Source organism: Borostomias antarcticus (genome assembly GCF_949987555.1).
Source record: "Borostomias antarcticus genome assembly, chromosome: 32".
Classification (NCBI taxonomy): domain Eukaryota; kingdom Metazoa; phylum Chordata; class Actinopteri; order Stomiiformes; family Stomiidae; genus Borostomias; species Borostomias antarcticus.
The window spans coordinates 4528813-4549465 of NC_140265.1; positions in this window are offsets into that span (position 1 = coordinate 4528813).

Genomic DNA, 20653 nt, shown 5'->3' on the forward strand with positions numbered 1-20653 from the left:
GGGGTCGGGAGGTTTGGGGGTTAACGGGGAGGAGTTGGGGGTTAACGGGGAGGAGTTGGGGGTTTAAGTGGGAGGGTTGGGGGTTGTTGTGGAGGGGTCGGGGGTTAAGGGGGAGGGGTCGGGGGTGGTGGGGAGGTTTGGGGGTTAACGGGGAGGAGTTGGGGGTTAAGGGGGAGGGGTCGGGGGTTAACAGGGAGGAGTTGGGGGTTAAGTCGGAGGGTTGGGGGTTAAGGGGGAGGGTTGGGGGTTAAGGGGGAGGGTTGGGGGTTAACAGGGAGGGGTCGGGGGTTAACGGGGAGGGGTCGGGGGTTAGTAGACAGCGGAGGCTTATTTGACAGGGGTGGTGGGGTGGGGGCAACATTTAAAATGTTGTAAATAGGTTTTCTTTACTTAAGTATTGACCGTTCCATATTCTGCATGACACACTTACACATCAGTCCAGGTTCTACTGACAGCTCTGTCTCTGGGACGCCGGGGAACATGGGAAGAAGGAAGACGCTCCAGACGCTCGGCGGGTGACGGGGTGGCGGAGGTTAAGGGGGAGGGGTTGGGGAGTAAGGGGGAGGGGTTAGGGGGCGGAGCTCTGTGGTATTTCAGCTGAGCAGTAGTTCTGGATCGGAGGTGAGGTCAGAAGACACGCCCTCTCTATTAACGTCTCCTTCCTTCCATGTTCCTGAACCACCACAACACTGACATGATGGGAGGATGGAATGGGCCCCGAGACGCTGGTCTCTGGTCAGTTTGACCTCCTGGTCCTGTATAGTTCAGGTACGGGGGGAGGGGGGGCAGTGAAGAAGAGCAGACTGATCCTGGATCTGCACCTCGGGGCATATTCACATAATCAACACACACAGGTTTATCATTAGCATCATCATTAGTATCACCATCAGGCCAGACGTCTCGTCCACACAGGCCTGGGTGTGTGTTTGTGTGTGTGTGTGTGTGTGTGTGTGTGTGCGTGTGGGGGGGGTGAACTCAAACACACTTCTGTTGGAATGGAAAAAAGGGTCAAAACTGTCCCTTAAACACATCTTGGCTTAGTGTAACCTGTTTGTGTGTGCTTGGTTTGAGTGTGTGTGTGTGTGTGTAGGTGTGCGTGTGTGTGTGTGTGCAGTTTCACACTCCTCAAGGCCTTGTGAGCAGACAGAACGAACAGTTGCACCAACACTCCAGCAACCAACACCTCCTCATCCATCACCTCATCCATCACCTCCATTCACATCACCACCTCCACTCACATCACCTCCACTCATACATCATCATCGCCGTCATCAACGCCGCCGTTTGACCCGACCAATCACAGGCACGCGTTCACTCACTACGACTACAAACAGACTTCCTACTGTCCGCTGGGCCCTGATCAGCTGATCACTCCTCACCTGGGGGGGGGGGGGGGGGGGGAGGGGGAGACTAGCAGTTCTGGGGGGGGGGGGGGGGGGGGGCAGGGATAAACGTGAGTACTTTGGTTGTCAGGTTGGACAGATGACATGTTCTGGTTGGACAGATGACATCGTGAGTCGACCAATGAAAACATGTTTCAGGGACAGGAAGGGAATCAAACGCAGCGCAGACAGACCATGTTCTTTTTCAATCTGAGACGGGCAACACTCATAACTCCGGTACATACTGAGATATCATGGTGAAGTGGTCCTAAGATGCCATATATAAAATACAGGTAAGGAAAATTGCAATCGTTACAGTTCAAATCTCTAGGTTGGCTAAGCGTATTTCGTTACTAACTGTAGCAATGGTAGAAGGATTAGATTAGAAGATGTAATAACATAAAAAATAGTAAGAAAACACATCTGCACAATTGAATAAAACAGAGTTAGATTTTTTCCACTTTTTTCCAGACTCTGACTAGATACATACAGAAACTGATTATCAACGTTAATATAACCTTTACTGTTAGTTGGGTTGATTAGAGGGCGGGGCAGCCCAAAGAGGGCGGGGCAGCCCAAAGAGAGAGAGAACGGCCAATAGAAACAGACCTGAGGGGGAAGGACCGGCACAGCGAGGGGGTGAGGAGCGGAGCTGTGAGGGTGTGTGTGAGTGTGTGTGTGTGAGTGTGTGAGTGTGTGTGAGTGTGTGTCTCCATCAGTGCGCCAGTCTGTTTTCTTTAGTGTGTATCATCACCATGTGCTATTTTCAACGTGCTATGTGTTTGTGTGTGCTCTGAGTGTGTGTTTGTGAGCTCTGAGTGTGTATGTGTTGTGTTTGTGTGTGCTCTGAGTGTGTGTGTTGTGTTTGTGTGTGCTCAGGGTGTGTGTGTTGTGTTTGCTCAGGGTGTGTGTGTAGACAGGGGACTAGGGAGAGGGGGAAGGAGTGGGGGGAGAAAAGAGGAGAGGACAGCGGGGAAGAGAGAGGGAGGAGGAGGAGGAGAGGGAGGAGAGGGAGGAGGAGGAGGAGAGGGAGAAACAGGCATAGAGGGATATTAGGATAACAAGCATAAAAATCACTGATCAAATACCTAAAGTAACTAAAACACACAAGGGTCACATCATCATGTTCTGTTTGGACTCTTCCGTACTAGCTAGTGTGTGTGTGGGTGTGTGTGTGTGTGTTTGGACTCTTCCGTACTAGCTAGTGTGTGTGTGGGTGTGTGTTTGGACTCTTCCGTACTAGCTAGTGTGTGTGTGTGTGTGGGTGTGTGTTTGGACTCTTCCGTACTAGCTAGTGTGTAACTCAGGGTATGACACTAATGTATCCATGTGTGTGTCTGTGTATGAAAGACTGTGTGTGTGTGTGTGTGTGTGTGTGTGTGTGTGTGTGTGTGACTGTCCATGCAAACTCATTGTGGGAACGATCAGTAGAATGTTACCAAATAATCTGACAAACCTACAACCACTCACTGGGAACGGAGACGCACGTCACTACAGAGAACGCTGATGGTAACAAACCAGGCTGAAAGTGTGTGTGAGTCAGCGTGTGTCGGTGTGTGTGTGTGTGTATTTGCTCTGGTGAGCTTACCAAGCCAGACATCATTAGCATTAGTGTAACCTTGGTAGCGGTGTTTTCCACACACACAAAATAATCCGTAGCGATATACTGCTGTACTAATATCCAAGTTGAAAGCAGTTAAGTATATGAGTCCTAATATTCTAGTATTTCGGCCAGTGGGTCTATATTCTCTAGCCTAGTCTGGGTGTGTGGGTCTATATTCTCTAGCCTAGTCTGGGTGTGTGGGTCTATATTCTCTAGCCTAGTCTGGGTGTGTGGGTCTATATTCTCTAGCCTAGTCTGGGTGTGTGGGTCTATATTCTCTAGCCTAGTCTGGGTGTGTGGGTCTATATTCTCTAGCCTAGTCTGGGTGTGTGGGTCTATATTCTCTAGCCTAGTCTGGGTGTGTGGGTCTATATTCTCTAGCCTAGTCTGGGTGTGTTAGCCAGTCCAGCAGAGCCTGACCGTTACCTCCTCCAGAGCCCAGAGCTCCCAGCGAGGGACCAGACGGGGGGATCAACGTGCTGCGCTGTGGGGAACACTAGAACCTCACTGTTTTGACGCGCTGGTGGGGAACACTAGAACCTCACTGTTCTGACGCGCTGGTGGGGAACACTAGAACCTCACTGTTCTGACGCGCTGGTGGGGAACACTAGAACCTCACTGTTCTGACGCGCTGGTGGGGAACACTAGAACCTCACTGTTCTGACGCGCTGGTGGGGAACACTAGAACCTCACTGTTCTGACGCGCTGGTGGGGAACACTAGAACCTCACTGTTCTGACGCGCTGGTGGGGAACACTAGAACCTCACTGTTCTGACGCGCTGGTGGGGAACACTAGAACCTCACTGTTCTGACGCGCTGGTGGGGAACACTAGAACCTCACTGTTCTGACGCGCTGGTGGGGAACACTAGAACCTCACTGTTCTGACGCGCTGGTGGGGAACACTAGAACCTCACTGTTCTGACGCGCTGGTGGGGAACACTAGAACCTCACTGTTCTGACGCGGGTCAAGCAACACAACACTACGCAGGCGTCGGCCGCTCATGACATCACACTTCAGAGTCCGTTCAGCTCCCGCCTAAAAAACACCACCACCCACCTTCCTGCTCTCTGTGAACTCTGACCCTGAATCATCCCTCTCCTAGTACATCATCCCTCTCCTAGGACATCATCCCTCTCCTAGGACATCATCCCTCTCCTGGTACATCATCCCTCTCCTAGTACATCATCCCTCTCCTAGTACATCATCCCTCTCCTAGTACATCCTCCCTCTCCTAGTACATCATCCCTCTCCTAGTACATCATCCCTCTCCTAGTACATCATCCCTCTCCTAGTACATCATCCCTCTCCTGGTACATCATCCCTGTCCTGGTACATCATCCCTCTCCTAGTACATCATCCCTGTCCTGGTACATCATCCCTCTCATAGTACATCATCCCTCTCTGGACTTGATCTGGTGTGGATGGGAGGTTTAGGCTCCCCTAGATCTGACATCATTCCACTGTAACCTGGGGTAACGGAGCTAGCGGGCGTCTGACTATAAAAACACTCCATATATGGTCAGGATTTCCTTCAAAAGTCATTTCATAAGAGCCATTTTCCATGTTCGGTTTTGTGGCACACAATAAGAGCATAAGTCATCAACAAAGTAAGAAAATAAGGTGCTTCTTGTTGACTTGCCTTCCTTCCACACAGTTCCTCTCAGGCTTGCTCAGACAGAGTGGGTGACTGGCCAGCAGAGGGCGACGCTGCACTCTTCTCTCAACCAGACTACAGACAATAAGAAATCAATCATCTGATTCCTTTTGCCCAAAAGAAAGCCTCTCTCCGGGGCTCTTATTTCGTCCTCTACATTGACGACACGCCAAGTGCTCTGATAAAAGAATCTTAGATTGCAAGCGGAACACAAGTTCACGGTGAGGTCACGTGACCAGGGTACCGGCCCCAGACAGCTGCTGATTGGCTGGGCAGCTTGGGATGGGGGCTTCCTGTTCATCTAAAAGGTGCGCTTGCTTTTCCGCTATGCGGTGCTCGAGGACGCTGGGTTACATCGCCGTGGCGACAGCGAGCCAATCGCCACCTGCAGGGCATCGTGACACACGGGTGCCACACCCCTTCCCTCTCATTGGCCAGAGGACTGCATTGTTCCAAGTGCTACGCTTTGGGAATTACTACATGCTCATCTCAGATGACCACCCAGGGCAGTCTCCATCAGACTCAGACAGGGACTGACCTTTAACCTTAACCCTAGGGTGGTCCCATCCTGTCCTGTCTTCTGTCTGGACAGCGTTTTTTGGCCTAACATCTCCTCCGACTCTTTATCCTGGTGGAGGACAGTCCAGTGTGGATTCACCTTTTAGTTTATTTTATTTAAATTTAAACAAAGTGCTTTGTTAGTCTTAAACCACTCTGTTGACATTCTGACATTCGTCCGTAGATGAAACCCCTTCAGCTCCTCCTCCGGCAGGGAAACGCTCGCAGACGACGTCAATCTGCGCAAGCTCCTTAAATGATCATCACCACAATTAATACAACAATAAGTGCTCTCTGTTGGGTTATACAATCAATCAAAGCTTCTGGGGGGGGGGGGAGATTATATACAGTAATGCACTTGGGGGGGGGGGGGGGGGGGGGGGGGTAAGGTAAGACCTTGCATACTTTGGGGCTTAAGGTGCATCATTCGTGTGGTCTCTTATCTTAGCGGGGCGCTAGGCTGTACCATGTTGGGCTAAGTTAGCATGGTGGCACGACAATGTGTGTGTGCGCTGTACTGGGCTTAGCTCCAGCTAGCAGGCGTGCTAGCTCTCTGGGCTTAGCTCCAGCTAGCGGGCGTGCTAGCTCTCTGGGCTTAGCTCCAGCTAGCAGGCGTGCTAGCTCTCTGGGCTTAGCTCCAGCTAGCGGGCGTGCTAGCTCTCTGGGCTTAGCTCCAGCTAGCAGGCGTGCTAGCTCTCTGGGCTTAGCTCCAGCTAGCGGGCATGCTAGCTCTCTGGGCTTAGCTCCAGCTAGCGGGCATGCTAGGTCTCTGGGCGATGTAGAATTGTGGCTGACGCTGGTGGAATCCTGCAGCGTTACAGTGTAGGGACCCTAACCCTCCCTCTCTCTCATTTCAACATCCTCCACCGACCACGCATCCGGAGCCCAAACTCAAAAACAACAACAACAGACACACATTCACTCCTGAGAAGAACCCGACCGTGGAAACCCTGACCTCACCTCACACCATGCGCCGCGAAACCGTGGCAACCTAACCCTGACCTTGCCATGGCAACCTAACCCTGACCTCGACCCGGACGCCGTTAACCATGGCAACCTTGCGGCCCCGCCCCCTCCGGATGCTGTAACCGTGTGTGTGTGTGTGTGTGGGGGGGGGGGGGGGGGTAGACGTCTGTGTGTGTGCCCTGATTCACACTGTGGAACACAACAGATAGACACACCATGCAGACCACCAGGATGGGCCCAGATGGGCGGGGGGGCGGGGCGGGGGTGCGTATCCAGACTCATGGAGGAAACCTCTCGTCATAAAGAAATCACGGGAAGAAGGGGAAGAAGCCACTGAAGAGTGACACTCTTCAATGTTCTAACACGTAAGAAATGGTTCATATTTTGAATATTTTTTAATACATCGTCTTTGTTCCATGACCGATGTGAATTGAAACCATTACCTTTCTTGATAACTTAAAGGTGCAGTGATGGTCTCCATGCCAAAGGCTACGATGGCGGAGGTGGCCGCCCAGCTGCAGGAGACATTGAAACATGCCCCTGCTAAATGCAGAAGGGTAAGTGATGTCCTTTGGTTTCTCCTACCCAGTGACACTGCATGGTTCCAAAGATTGTGTACCACTTTTTTGTGCATGTATGTGCGTTGTGTATTTACGGCCATTTCATTGTGTCTTTAGGTATCTGCAGAAGTCCGCCTGAGCACAGCCCATCCAAGAACAGTCCATCTGAGCACTCCCCAGCATTCTGATGAGGAAGACTTCCCTTCCTAGCTGCCCCCCAGCCCATCTGACGCCCACCCGCAGCCCATCTGAGCACAGCCCCCCCCTCCCCCAGCCTATCTGAGCACAGCCTGTAATTTTTTTTGTAAGTAACTTTTTTTTGTAAATAACTTTTTTTTTTTTTTTTTTTAAATCCTTTTTCTTTGTAAAACTTGTTTATCATGTTGCAGGCCAGACATTGTGTGTACTTTTTTAATAAAATAAATTGTTCTTAACTGTTAATGGTGTTGTCATAACTTTTGTACCATAATTTTGCTTGCTGCATTGACTATAGCATTAATAGGCTCTTTGCACAAGCTCCACTACTTCCTGACACTCTACAGGCGTATTTCTTTCCTGTCCTATACTAGTGGATGGAAGTGATTGATCAGGTGTGCTGAACACCGGATTCATCGCTATTGCTATCCAATAGTATAGGACGGTAAAGAAATATGCCTGTAGAGTTTCAGGAAGTAGTGGAGCTTGTGCAAGGAGCTGATTTGTTTTGTAATGCAAATTATAAATGTAGCCAACGGAAGTGTAGACCACGTTGCAGCAACGTAACAAAGTAATATATAAACGTGTATACATCGTTGCAGCAATATACACCGAAATCATCGCGGAAATCACAACGTTGTGTACACATTGCAGGCACGTTGCAGACACGTTGGACCTGCACGTTGCAGCAACTTGTGTGCAGATACCGCGTTTGCGTTGCATGCACGTTTAACTTGACGTTGAGTGGACCATACAAAAGTCTAAATTGCACGTTTCTGCAACATTGCTGCAACCTGATTGTGTTAGTAGGGTAGGCCTATGCCTAGGCTACTTACCGGTTTGGATTATGTTTTTATGTTTGTTCTTCACTTGCTCCCATGAACGTTTTCCATTGCCAGGGTTTGCACTGAAGGTATATATAAGAATAGTCCTAACGTTACATCTATGCAACTCATTCATGTTAAGGCATGCAAACGTCACATCTAGGCCAGCATAGTGCGTTCATCATGGGGCATGTAGCAAGTGATATGGCTATTGACCAAACAGCTATATTAATTAAATGTAATATTGATAAGCCTATTAACTTACGCAGTCAGACAGCTTTCCTTCCTCGCTTTAGTTGCACCGTGTTACTCTTGGCCAGAATAATAATGTTTGTAGTCTTCATATTTTTGAATGAGCGTCTGCTCCTCTTGTGTGAAGTAGGCGGATCTAGATCGCTCCATGTTTGTGATTGGCCATACCGGCAAACCCCGCCTCTTTATATGTGCACGCGCGAAACTAGTTCAACACATCCAGTTAAACTTCTCGAGTAAACGAGACAACCGCAATCACGGATAAACGGAACCACGAAGGTGGTTATCAACTCGTTAACTCAACCCAGCTGATCTAATCTAGCTATGAGCGCGTGCACATATAAAGAGGCGGTGTTTGCCGGTAGATGGTTTCATACTGACTTAAGCAATCACAAGGGCTGCATGTAACTGTCACAGGTGCATTGAGGTTTCAGTAGTTTTCACAAAACCAAAGACCAAACAATAAAACCAAGGTATACACTCGACAAGTGAAGAAGAAAAGACAGAGCTTATAAACTTACAGACTTACAAGATGGCACCAGAAACACCAGGGACTATGCACAGCTACAGCAAATGGAACAGACAAAGAACAAGATGGGAGCTACTGTACATGTAGGCTAGAAATACTGTACACATACTAACGAGGCAGATGGAAACCAATCAAACAATCAGTGGCACAGGTCTCTCAATCAGAGCCAATTTAGCCAGTTGTAGTCCTAGGTCCGCTATTGGGGCGGGGTTGCCAACAACAAGTACTGTACACATGTAAACATGTTGTCCCCCACCCATTATGCATGTTCCCTTGTGGTATCAAGCCCCCTGCTTCTCATTAGGCGTTTTTATACCGAGATCCCACTTTATTGCCCTGTAGAAGACCCCTCAATTTTCCAAGTGTGTATCTCTGCAGGCCCAGAGACTTCCAGGGGGCGGGTCAACTGTCAATCAATTTCTACTTTGGCCAATCAGAGACTGACAATCGTCTTGTCAATCAAAAACTAATTTCCCCTGAAACGGTTGTCAATCACTTTTTAATTTGGCGAATCGCCTTTCTCTTAGGAGAAGGGGCATGGTGGAAATGACGCTAGCTAGTTAGCTAGCTGTCCACATTGACTTAGTTTGCTAGCCTGCTAGTTACGTAGGCCTAATGCAATTTGTTATGGAGTTAGATTGACTGGATTACATGACTGTGTGTGAGAGAGATTATATTTTTTATGCAAATCATGTAGCTTGAAAGACGTAATCCATCTGATAAAAGCCTTACCAAGACTCCCCTTGGTATTCTCTTAGTAGGCCTATGATCAATGTAATGGCTTGTGGGTAGAGGCTAGCAATGGTCTACACTAGCCCAGGGGCAGGGGAGCATCACTAGCCTACTGATCCATAGCCAGGACTGGGATGCCCTCAGTGGAGGTCCCAAGTCAGTCTTCCAGTCATTCAGCCAGCCTGTCAGTAGATGTGCTCTACTTGTATTGATTTGTTCATACACTAGTATTCCAGCACGGGTTATGTTCTTGAATGCTTCTGGTAACTAGCAGTTCTCTTAGCAACCTAATTTAATCCCTATCACTGTTTTCAAATCCACATAGGGGAAACATATGGCTGAGAGAGGAGTGTGGAGGAAAATCAACAGTACCACACACACACACACACTTGCATAACCAACCAAGCAAGTTCTACCTTTCTATACCACAAATATAAGTTTAAGAACCTAGGATACATACAGCCCGCCTAAGGGGGTTCTAATGTACTGACCTCCCGGCACAGGCCTGACCCTGCTGGCAAGCTGCCTTGGGCCTAGCCAAGGAACAAGCGTTTCAGCTTCTGCTCACCTGTATGCAGCTTATACCATGCTGACTGGCCTGGACTAGTCACCACATCCACAGTCTAGCCAAGTTAGAGATACCCTTGTGCATTTTACAAAACAAGTGTCATACAATTAAGGTCATCATTTGTGCAGCATGTGTGCTGTAAGTGTAAAGACAAGATACAGATCATTTTCTCCAGGTTTTATTGAATAGCTTGTAGACCACACTGAAACACTGGGCTGACAGTTCAGTTGTACAAGGCGGACCTGGGAGACCATTCAGGACACCTTGTTTGGATCGAGGCTCTGCTTAGTCTGCTGGCCCAGGTGAACTATCAAACTGGATGTACTGACGCTGAGAATGGAGACACACACACATGACACAGCTGGCCGACACTTCCTGCACTCTAAGAGGTTAGGGCTAGACTGAATGTAGGTTGGCATAAAATAATACATATTTATTTTTAAATGGATGGAAAGATGCTGCCCATGCCTAGATCTTTATGTCTATTCAGCATGTCTGTTCTCACCCACTGAGGTCCCATCACCAAACGTGAAGCCTCGGATACAATAATAAAACAGGGGCAGACAATGAAAGATAGAGAGAGACAGGCAGACAGATAGATATGTAGACAGAAAGGTTAAACATTAGAACAGTTAGTGTTGTGATCAGACGGTACAACCATGCAGATGCAGACAGAGTTATGAACACCTGCTCCTTGCTTAGAAGGAGGTTATCATCTGCCCTCTGAAACATTCAGGACCAGGGCCGTACGCAGGATTTTTGTAATACAGAGGTCATTTAGTTGTGGTGCTTCAATCTGGTGCACTTTGAGAGCAGAATGAAGAGGCTAGATCTATAAAGAACAACACGCATCATATTGGATTAATATCATCTTTAACTGAGAGCAGTGGAGGTCATCCTGAGAGGACACAACTTAAGTGAATGTTGATGAGAACAAACCATCTATTAGAAACATGAGACTAGCTCCTCCTGTCACCTCTCTCCCAGCCTGGCCTCCTCCACTCTGATGTCAATGCTGGTCTCCTCCTGTCACCTCTCCTCCTGTCTTTTGTCCATGTTGGTCTCCTCCCGTCACCTCTCCTCCTGTCTTTTGTCCATGTTGGTCTCCTCCCGTCACCTCTCCTCCACTGTGGTGTCCATTTTCATCTCCTGTCCACAAATTAACAAAACATAAACATAAGCTATAAACACACACCCACCTACCCACCCACCCACCCACCCATCCATCCATCCATCCATCCATCCATCCATCCATCCATCCATCCATCCATCCATCCATCATCCATCCATCCATCCATCCATCCATCCATCCATCCATCCATCCATCCACATTATTTTTTAATCTTGCCAGGATCTAATTAATGTAGTGTCTCTTTGGCTAACATCAGGTATCTCACCTCTCATCTCTATGTCCTCTCCTCCTGTCCCCTCTCTTCAACTCTCTTGTACCTCTTGGTTTCCTGTCAACAAATTATATATTTTTAACTGAACATAATCATGCATACTGTGTATATTTATACACACCTACATACCTGTCTATTTGTTTATCTATATACAGACAAACAATTTATCCCGTCAATGTACTTTTCCCATCATGTTAAGTAAAGAGTAGGCAGTGTACCACCATCATCACCTCTTTCTTTTTGATCTTGTCTTCAACAGTTCGCTTTCCAAAGCTGAGCTGTTTGATGAAATCTTTTCATCTTCTCCCTCTCTTTGCCCCTCTCTCTCTCTGTCAGTAAAGAAAGCAAACATGGTCAACTGTTATGTGAATTACGGCCTCTGCTATAGTTGCAATGAAAAAGAGGGGGCTTCATTTCAACATGAATTTCAACCATTTACACGTGATTGACGATTTATCAGTCACAGACATGCAACGTGCCAGCAGTTGACTTGTGTGATTTACACTGTTCCTGAAGTACTGTCTGACAATAGGCTCTTTGCACAAGCTCTACTACTTCCTGAAATTCTACAGGCATATTTATTTCCTGTCCTGTACTATTGGATGGAAGTGATTAATCAGGTGTGCGGCACAATGGTATAGGACAGGAAATAAGGATGCCTGTAGAATTTCCGGAAGTAGTGGAACTTGTGCAAAGCAAAGAGCCTATTGCTTGGCAACACCAAACGCCCAGTGTATGAGAAAATAAATATGATAGATTTCTTTGTAGCACTGCTCTGTTTGTGCATGTGCGCAGGTACACCGCTTTGCTAATGTTAAAGTGGGTCAAGAATAGCCTACAATTAGCTAGCCACATTGTGACGGCTATAGGTACCTGGATCTGGAGGAGAAAAGAAGGGAGCAGAGTTCAAGGACTATATGCAAACACCTTCCCAGTCCAGTCCGCCTCCTCCTGCTGTTGGCTGTAGCCCTGGTTCTGGACCTGGACTCGGAACTGAATGGTTGATTGATCTTAAAATGACCTCATATTGGTATAGTCACTGGTAGGTAGACTATGATTGGTTTGTCAAATAAAGGGAATTATTCGTTTTGCTTTTTCTTGGGTGGACTCAATCTTATTTGGGTCCCTAAATTGGGCCTCAGTCATCAAAACTTTGATTATAGCTTTAGGAGAGCATAATCAATCTTGCTAGATAAAAGCAATGAATTAAAATGGATTTAATAAGGATTTGTGCCTATTATTATTCCTCTCAGACTCAATAGCTGCAGCCCATAGATTACATGTTCTATAGGGTGTGTTAGGGTACTTATTGTCCAAAGTATGGTAAAATGAGCACTTGCGTTTTCATTTGCGTTTATGGTCTTCTAACGTTACGACTAGTCAAGATCCTGCAATAGCCTATTCATATCTACCTGGTTAGATTTCTATCTGAAGTTGGCTAGTTAATGTTAGCTGGTGTTATTAGCAAGCTGGCTGGATGTGGACCTGATCCAGGGCTCTTGTTCTTGTGCATTCCATTCATTTCAATATGAGAGGTGTGAACGGCCTATTGGTGGTATTTGGCGCAGCTACACTGCGTCATGAGTTCATTTTCATTGATGAAGCTGGATTCAATCTATCTAAAAGGCGTCGGGGCCCAGATGTTACAGGACAAAGAGCAGTTGTGAATGTCCCTGGGCAGCGTGGTGGAAATATCACCTTGTGTTCCTGGAAGAAGAAACAGTGTTTTGTGGTGTGTGGGAGCAGGTCTGTGAGCTTCAAGAATGTTAAGTTGGGGGAGGGGGGGAGCCCTTTCCACTAGCCCAGAGAGATAAGGAGGAGGAGGTCTTAAGATGAGGTCATTTTGGCTGAAGTATGAGACTCATTGTTTTCTGACCACACATTTGTACTCTGATATCCCTGCTCTGGAGATCAGACATACCTTGTGAGCTCACAATAAAATCATTTAAACATGCCTTAGTTTACGGAATATAATTACTAGATTGATTATCAACCTGCAAAAACATAGATATGGCCTTTGAGGGCTGAAAACATTTTCAAGAGGTTCCTACATCTGCAAGGAGTTCTCCATCACCATGCCACCCTAGGTCCATCCAGTACTGCACACATGATCACGTTCTGAGGGGGCGGCAGCAGCTCAGGAGGTAGAGTAGCCGTCTGGGAGCCTCCAGTTCAATTCCAGCTATCTCCTCTGCTTCGTTGACGTGTTCTTGAGTAAGTCACTAATTTATCCCAAAGAGCAGGCTAACACCAGCTGGCCACCATTGGTGAGTGAATGAGAGAAGATATTGTAAAGCGCTCTATGCTTTAGAAGTGCACTCCACTCACAATGACATATCTGGTGCTCTATATAATGCAGTTGTACAGGATGGAGCAGAGCAGCCCAGGTTTGTTGTCATGTGGGATAATGTTAGTTTCCACCGGGCTGCTCTGGTCTGGGACTGGTTCAACAACCACCATACATAACTTCACAGGTGGATACACCGTTACCCCCTTACTCCCCATTCCTCAGTCCCATTGAGGAATTCTTTTCACTTTGGCGTTGGAAGGTTTATGCACACCAACCATATACCCGCATGACTCTCCCTGGGAGCAATGGAAGAGGCATGCAGAGATACTGAGGGGGGGTCAGTCCAGGGTTGGATACTGAGGTGGGGTCAGTCCAGGGTTGGATACTGAGGGGGGGTCAGTCCAGGGTTGGATACTGAGGGGGGGTCAGTCCAGGGTTGGATACTAAGGTGGGGTCAGTCCAGGGTTGGATACTGAGGTGGGGTCAGTCCAGGGTTGGATACTGAGGGGGGGGGGGGTCAGTCCAGGGTTGGATGCTGAGGTGGGGTCAGTACAGGGTTGGATACTGAGGGGGGGTCAGTCAAGGGTTGGATGCTGAGGGGGGGTCAGTCAAGGGTTGGATACTGAGGGGGGGTCAGTCCAGGGTTGGATGCTGAGGGTGGGTCAGTCCAGGGTTGGATACTGAGGGGGGGTCAGTCAAGGGTTGGATACTGAGGGGGGGTCAGTCCAGGTTTCGATACTGATGGGGGGTCAGTCCAGGGTTGGATGCTGAGGTGGGGTAAGTCCAGAGTTGGATACTGAGGGGGGGTCAGTCCAGGGTTGGATACTGAGGCAGGGTCAGTCCAGGGTTGGATACTGAGGGGGGGTCAGTCCAGGGTTGGATACTGAGGGGGGGTCAGTCCAGAGTTGGATACTGAGGGGGGGTCAGTCCAGGGTTGGATACTGAGGCAGGGTCAGTCCAGGGTTGGATACTGAGGGGGGGTCAGTCCAGGGTTGGATACTGAGGGGGGGTCAGTCCAGGGTTGGATACTGAGGCAGGGTCAGTCCAGGGTTGGATACTGAGGGGGGGTCAGTCCAGGGTTGGATACTGAGGGGGGGTCAGTCCAGAGTTGGATACTGAGGCAGGCACACAAATGAACACACTCTCTACAGTACCTCTCTCAGGTTACACAATGTTTATTAAAAAGGCTAATGAAAAAAAAAACATTCTGAAAAGTTAGGGTTAGAGTTTAAAATGCAGCTGTCCAGCCATCCAACCAATGCCAACCGTCACAACAAATACATTTCCATCCCAGTTTGTGTTCCATATCTGGTGCGCATCCACTGCTTTTAAAATAATCTCAAATCCAAAAAGTTAGGCTACTTATTCCAATCTAGATCCAATCTTCCAAAGAGATACAGTTGTAAGCCATGAACTCAACCAGGTATATTGGAATTCATTTAAACAGTCCCTTTGCAATCACCATTTCATCTACTTTGTGTTGCAATATTTTTTGTTTTATTCTTTCATGTTTTTAAATCGACTTTGACCAAGAGGACGAAATTAAATCCATTCATTCACCCAACTTCCTGAACAGCATTCCATAGGCCTATAGAATAAGGCCTGCCGTATTATTCAGTTCACCAAGGATCTTCCTCAAGTTCCTCTTTTAATTTTCTCCAGTAATCCAAACTCCATATCCAATTCCTATTTTGATCATTGGCTCACACCTGAATAAACCAATTGCTTGTAGAATGATTACAGATCTGATTTCAGAATATTATTCCAGATTAAACTGTATAACATATTTGAGGGGTTCTTTTGCAAAAGCAAACATCTCCTTTTACTGGCCTAATAGGTAACCTAAATCATGTTTGCTCATATCTGTGGTGCGGTTTAAAATAGTAGGCTTATTCATCTCTTGATGGTGATGTTTTAGAACGACACCATGCGGGACAGACAGTTGGCATATTCGTAAAAACATTCACATACCCTGATAGATATTAATTATTATTATCAAGTCTCATCATAATACGGGAGATATCGTGAGGGAATGGATGAAGGACTTAAAACTAAATGATTGTAAGGACTATATATCGGAACATTTGGACTGTATTTGAGTACTGAATAGAGATATCATTGAAAAAGAAAAGGGCAGGAGTGCTGGGAAGTTCAGACAGGTGTGATCAAGGTGATATTTGGTCAGGAACAGAAAAGGCTGAGCTGGGGAGTCTACCCACACGTGTAGCAGCATACCTCAATATATATCTTATATAGCTATAGCTCAATAAAAATATTGCAACTTTTTGCTAGTTACTTTTCTTTGAACAAGAGAATATTATTATTTGAGGTGTCTATTCTTATGTAGGTTATGATTTGAAGTGTCTACTTTTTTGGGGGGGAACATGTAAACATGGAATACAGTGAAATTCCTCCTACGATATTATCGCTTCTGTGATTAACTATAGTATACAGTAAGACACTATGTAGCTCAAACTCGTAAATCATCTGTTTGATTGTTATAAGGTGAAGTTAACAGTTACAATGTAACCCTAATCCTATAGTTTTTTTCTCTCAAAGGCCTCCGGATCTTCCTATTACACTAGAACGCATCTCCGGATTTCAAGCACCAAAACGTGGCCCCGGACGTATCGATCTCTCAGTAGTGTAATCCAGTCCTAAGGCTATGGCTATGACTTCTCTCCTGTATGAACACACTGGTGTGTCTTTAACTCTCTTGACGTAGTGAAGTTCTTTCCACACTGGACACAGTGGTATGGCTTCTCCCCTGTATGAAAACGCTGGTGTGTCTTTAAATATCCTGACGTAGTGAAGTTCTTTCCACACTGGTCACAGTGGTATGGCTTGTCTCCTGTATGAACACGCTGGTGTATCTTTAAATGTTCTGACGTAGTGAAGTTCTTTCCACACTGGTCACAGTGGTATGGCTTCTCTCCTGTATGAACACGCTGGTGTTTCTTTAGATTTCCTGACGTAGTAAAGTTCTTTCCACACTGGTCACAGTGGTATGGCTTCTCTCCTGTATGAACACGCTGGTGTATCTTTAAATGTTCTGACGTAGTGAAGTTCTTTCCACACTGGTCACAGTGGTATGGCTTCTCTCCTGTATGAACACGCTGATGTGTCTTTAACTCTCCCGATGTAGTGAATTTCTTTCCACACTGGTCACAGTGGTATGGCTTCTCTCCTGTATGAACACGCTGATGTGTCTTTAACTCTCCCGACGTAGTGAAGTTCTTTCCACACTGGGCACAGTGGTATGGCTTCTCTCCTGTATGAACACGCTGGTGTGTCTTTAAATCTCCTGATGTAGTGAAGTTCTTTCCACACTGGTCACAGTGGTATGGCTTCTCTCCTGTATGAACACGCTGGTGTATCTTCAAATGTTCTGAAGTAGTGAAGTTCTTTCCACACTGGACACAGTGGTGTGGCTTCTCTCCTGTATGAACACGCTGGTGTGTCTTTAAATGTTCTGACTTAGTGAAGTTCTTTCCACACTGGGCACAGTGGTATGGCTTCTCTCCTGTATGAACACGCTGGTGTGTCTTTAAATGTCCTGACGTAGTGAAGTTCTTTCCACACTGGTCACAGTGGTATGGCTTCTCTCCTGTATGAACACGCTGGTGTATCTTTAAATGTTCTGACGTAGTGAAGTTCTTTCCACACTGGTCACAGTGGTATGGCTTCTCTCTTGTATGAACATGCTGATGTGTCTTTAACTCTCCTGACGTAGTGAAGTTCTTTCCACACTGGTCACAGTGGTACGGTCTTGGCTTGTCTGTGTCTCTCTGTCTCTGGGCGGGAGCTGGGGTGAGGGGGGTGTTGGAGGTGGTGATAGGGAGTGATTGAGATGAGGAGGAGGAGAGAATATCTGGTCTGATCTGTCTGTTCGAGAGACGAGAGAGAGAGACGTAGAGGTTGTCATGGCTCCTCTTGAGGTGCGTGTGGAGGTAGATCTGGGCGGTGTAGGTGAATGGGCACTCAGAGCAGGAGAACACCTGAGTCTGTGACAAGTCTGACATCATTCCTGGGAGAGTGAATGAAAAAGAGACAAACATTAAAAAGGATTCTCACACCTGTATTACAAGTGCAAATACTGTATAGTGTGTTTATATGTAGCTAGTTGGGGGGAAACACAACGACACCAGAACTTCAGATTGAGGACAGGAGAGAGAAAGATATGCAAGAGATTCCTCTGGCTGAGAGAGAGAGAGGGAGAGTGAAAGCAGGATGATGCATTACATCTTAAATGGTGTTGAGAGACTCGCGTTGATGTATCTGATTGGCGAGAGAACATTTACGCTGAGTTATTATTACTATGGGAAATTTTAAACTTTAAAACATGTAAATAAAACATGTTAATAATGTAATGTCATGCATCATCCCCAACATGGGCAGCAGCAGTGGGTAGGCTAAACAAAGGGGAGAGTGCCAAATCGCCGGTAGAAGAAGACAGTCGATGCGCTGTGGATATTAGCCATTTAAGTGTACAAATTTGCCTTTTATTTGAAAGGTGGGGGCCTACAAACTGTAGCCACCTAGGAGAAAAGGCTGTCATCTTTCCAACGATGTTTTTACTTTGGTGAGTAACGAAACGGTTTTGTCTGTAGACTCGGACGAGCGGGCCGAGGAAGCGCATTCATAGGTCAATTGCTTTGAGCGTAACAGGGCGTTGGGTATCTGTTGGATATCGCCCTGGTCCAGGTCTATATACGGCCATGCTCTCCACTTAATATCACCAGCGAATAAAAGAAGTGAACGCACGCAGCAACGACCAGCAACAGCGAAATTCACTGAAAACAGACCGCATGTCGGTATGTTCGCTTCACGCGCTTCCCTCTCAACATGGTCATACAAAACAGCTTGCTGAATTCCAAAAAGATGAATAAACTATTCTGTTTTCGATTCAAATGTGTAGCTATATGACCCTCCCCTGGACTCAAATTAAAAAGAACAGTAACCCTCTCCTGGACTCAAATTCAAAAACAGTCGTCTAACCCTCCCTTGGACATTCGAAGTTCACTTCCTAAACCGAAGCCCCAAACGGCTTCGCTCTAATCTTTCAAAAATAAAAAATAACATACAACTTACCGAATTGAGGATTGTCGTAGCCTACAGTGAAAGGCTAGTGAGTAGGTTGTGATGGAAACGTTTGTTTACTCAAAAAGAATAAAGAGCTTGTCTCTTGTTTTCTTCAGATGGATGAAAAAATCTTTGCAATGGGGAATCTTTACAGGCGTGACGAACAATGTTCAACTGTGAAAAGTTTCCAATGTAGAGAGAGAGACAAACTACGAACACAATTTATATACACTTTTGGTCGTGACTGCTAGTCTTTTCAATGCTCTTAACCAATCGGTGAAAGCCGGGAACAAGGACGCGTTTCACTGTTCAGACCCGGTCTAGAGCCCGCCTCCTGAGACCGGAAACTACCTGACGCCTCTATTGTAATATCTTGTACTATATTACTTAATCAAGATCGGACAGCGGCGTAACCATTTACTGACATTAACTGATATACTTTGGAGAAGTGCATTACAGGGCATGGCCATCACTGACTAACTGACACTGCACTGCTATATCTACCTAGGTGATTAACAAGTAGTAGTGCTTAGGTGAACCTCTGTTGCCACCTACTGGACATTGTTAAGAACACATAACCCAACCATAGCATATAGTACAGTAATGGTAGTGACCAGTTCTGACATTACTATGACATTATTATTCTAACATGCATTATGCGTGACCTCTTCATTTATGTGAGGTCTTATATTGAATGTCCACTGCTGACCATGTTCCTCCTTGTTTTCCAAAGATAAAAAGGTGCAGTCTCTTCTTGTTCTTTAGTCCTGGAACTGGATCAGGGCTACTTCTTTCCATTCATTTGAATATGAGAGGTGTGAACACAAGACTACTGACGACCACTTCAGCCAGACAATACGTAGACTAGATGGTTCCCAAGTGTGAATGTCTCTGCTCTCCATCTTCAGCGCTATTGAAAACCTGAAGGCCTCCTCATTCTAACTATAAGTGCCAACAGTCTAAATCGCCAGCAATTGAAACTGTCTTCTTAGGAACCTGGATCTGGAGGAGAAAAGAAGGGAGCAGGGTTCAAGGACTATGCAAACACCTTCCCAGTCCAGTCCGCCTCCTCCTGCTGTTGGCTCTAGCCCTGGTTCTGGACCCGGACTCGGAACTGAATGTTTGATTGATCTTAAAATGACCTCATTGTTATGCCCCAGGGAAGGGGGGGCACCCCTGAACAGAGAACCGGACCAGGGCAGCAGACCCAGAGAAGCAGACGGACACCAGTGTAAACTCAAATAAGCCCGAAGGCGGTTTTAATAAATGTGATAAACAAAAGGTACAAAAAGGGGGATAACTAAGGTACTGCGGTGACCACACCGGGAGAAAAAATAAACACAAAAACACAGACGGACTGCTACTTTAAGGTGGGGGGAATGTATGTGTGCGTGCGTGTGCGTGTGAATGGGATGTGAAATTAAGTGAATGGATGCGTGAGAGCAAATGGCTATGTGGAGGGATGTTGTCAGTGTGCGTGCGTTAGGCTACCGCGGGGACTGGCGAGCCGGAGAGATCCCCGTGGAGGAGCGTCAGGGGGAGAGGTCAGGTCCGAGGGGCACGAGGCGAGCGAGGAAGGGAGCCGGTGGAGAGGGGTAGTCCGGGAGCTGCGTTGGTGACGCGGGCGCCGGCGCTGAGGCGGTAGGCAGGGCGAATCGCGAAGCGGGAGGGAGGCGCGCAGGGGAGCCGGGAGAGCAGAGTCGCAGAGGGAGGCGCGGGACGAAGACAGGGTCTTGGAGGGGAAAACGGAGAGAGGGAAACGAGGAGTTAACAGGCAAAAGGAAAACAACAAAGGACGTTCTTTCAGCTGGGAGCTTTGCAAAAGAATTACCAAGATCTCAGTATAACCAAGCACTGAGCGGCAGGGCTGCTGGCTTCTTGTAGCCGACCGTGATGATTGCGGCAGGTGAGCCTGATTGGTAACAGACTGCACCTGCCGTGGTCTCGGGCTTGTTCCCAGGGGGGGACCCAGCGCTCGTTCGCCCCGGCCCTGGGTGAGGCGGGGCCTGGGCTGGGACCACAACAATACTAATAGTACACTTAACTACACTTC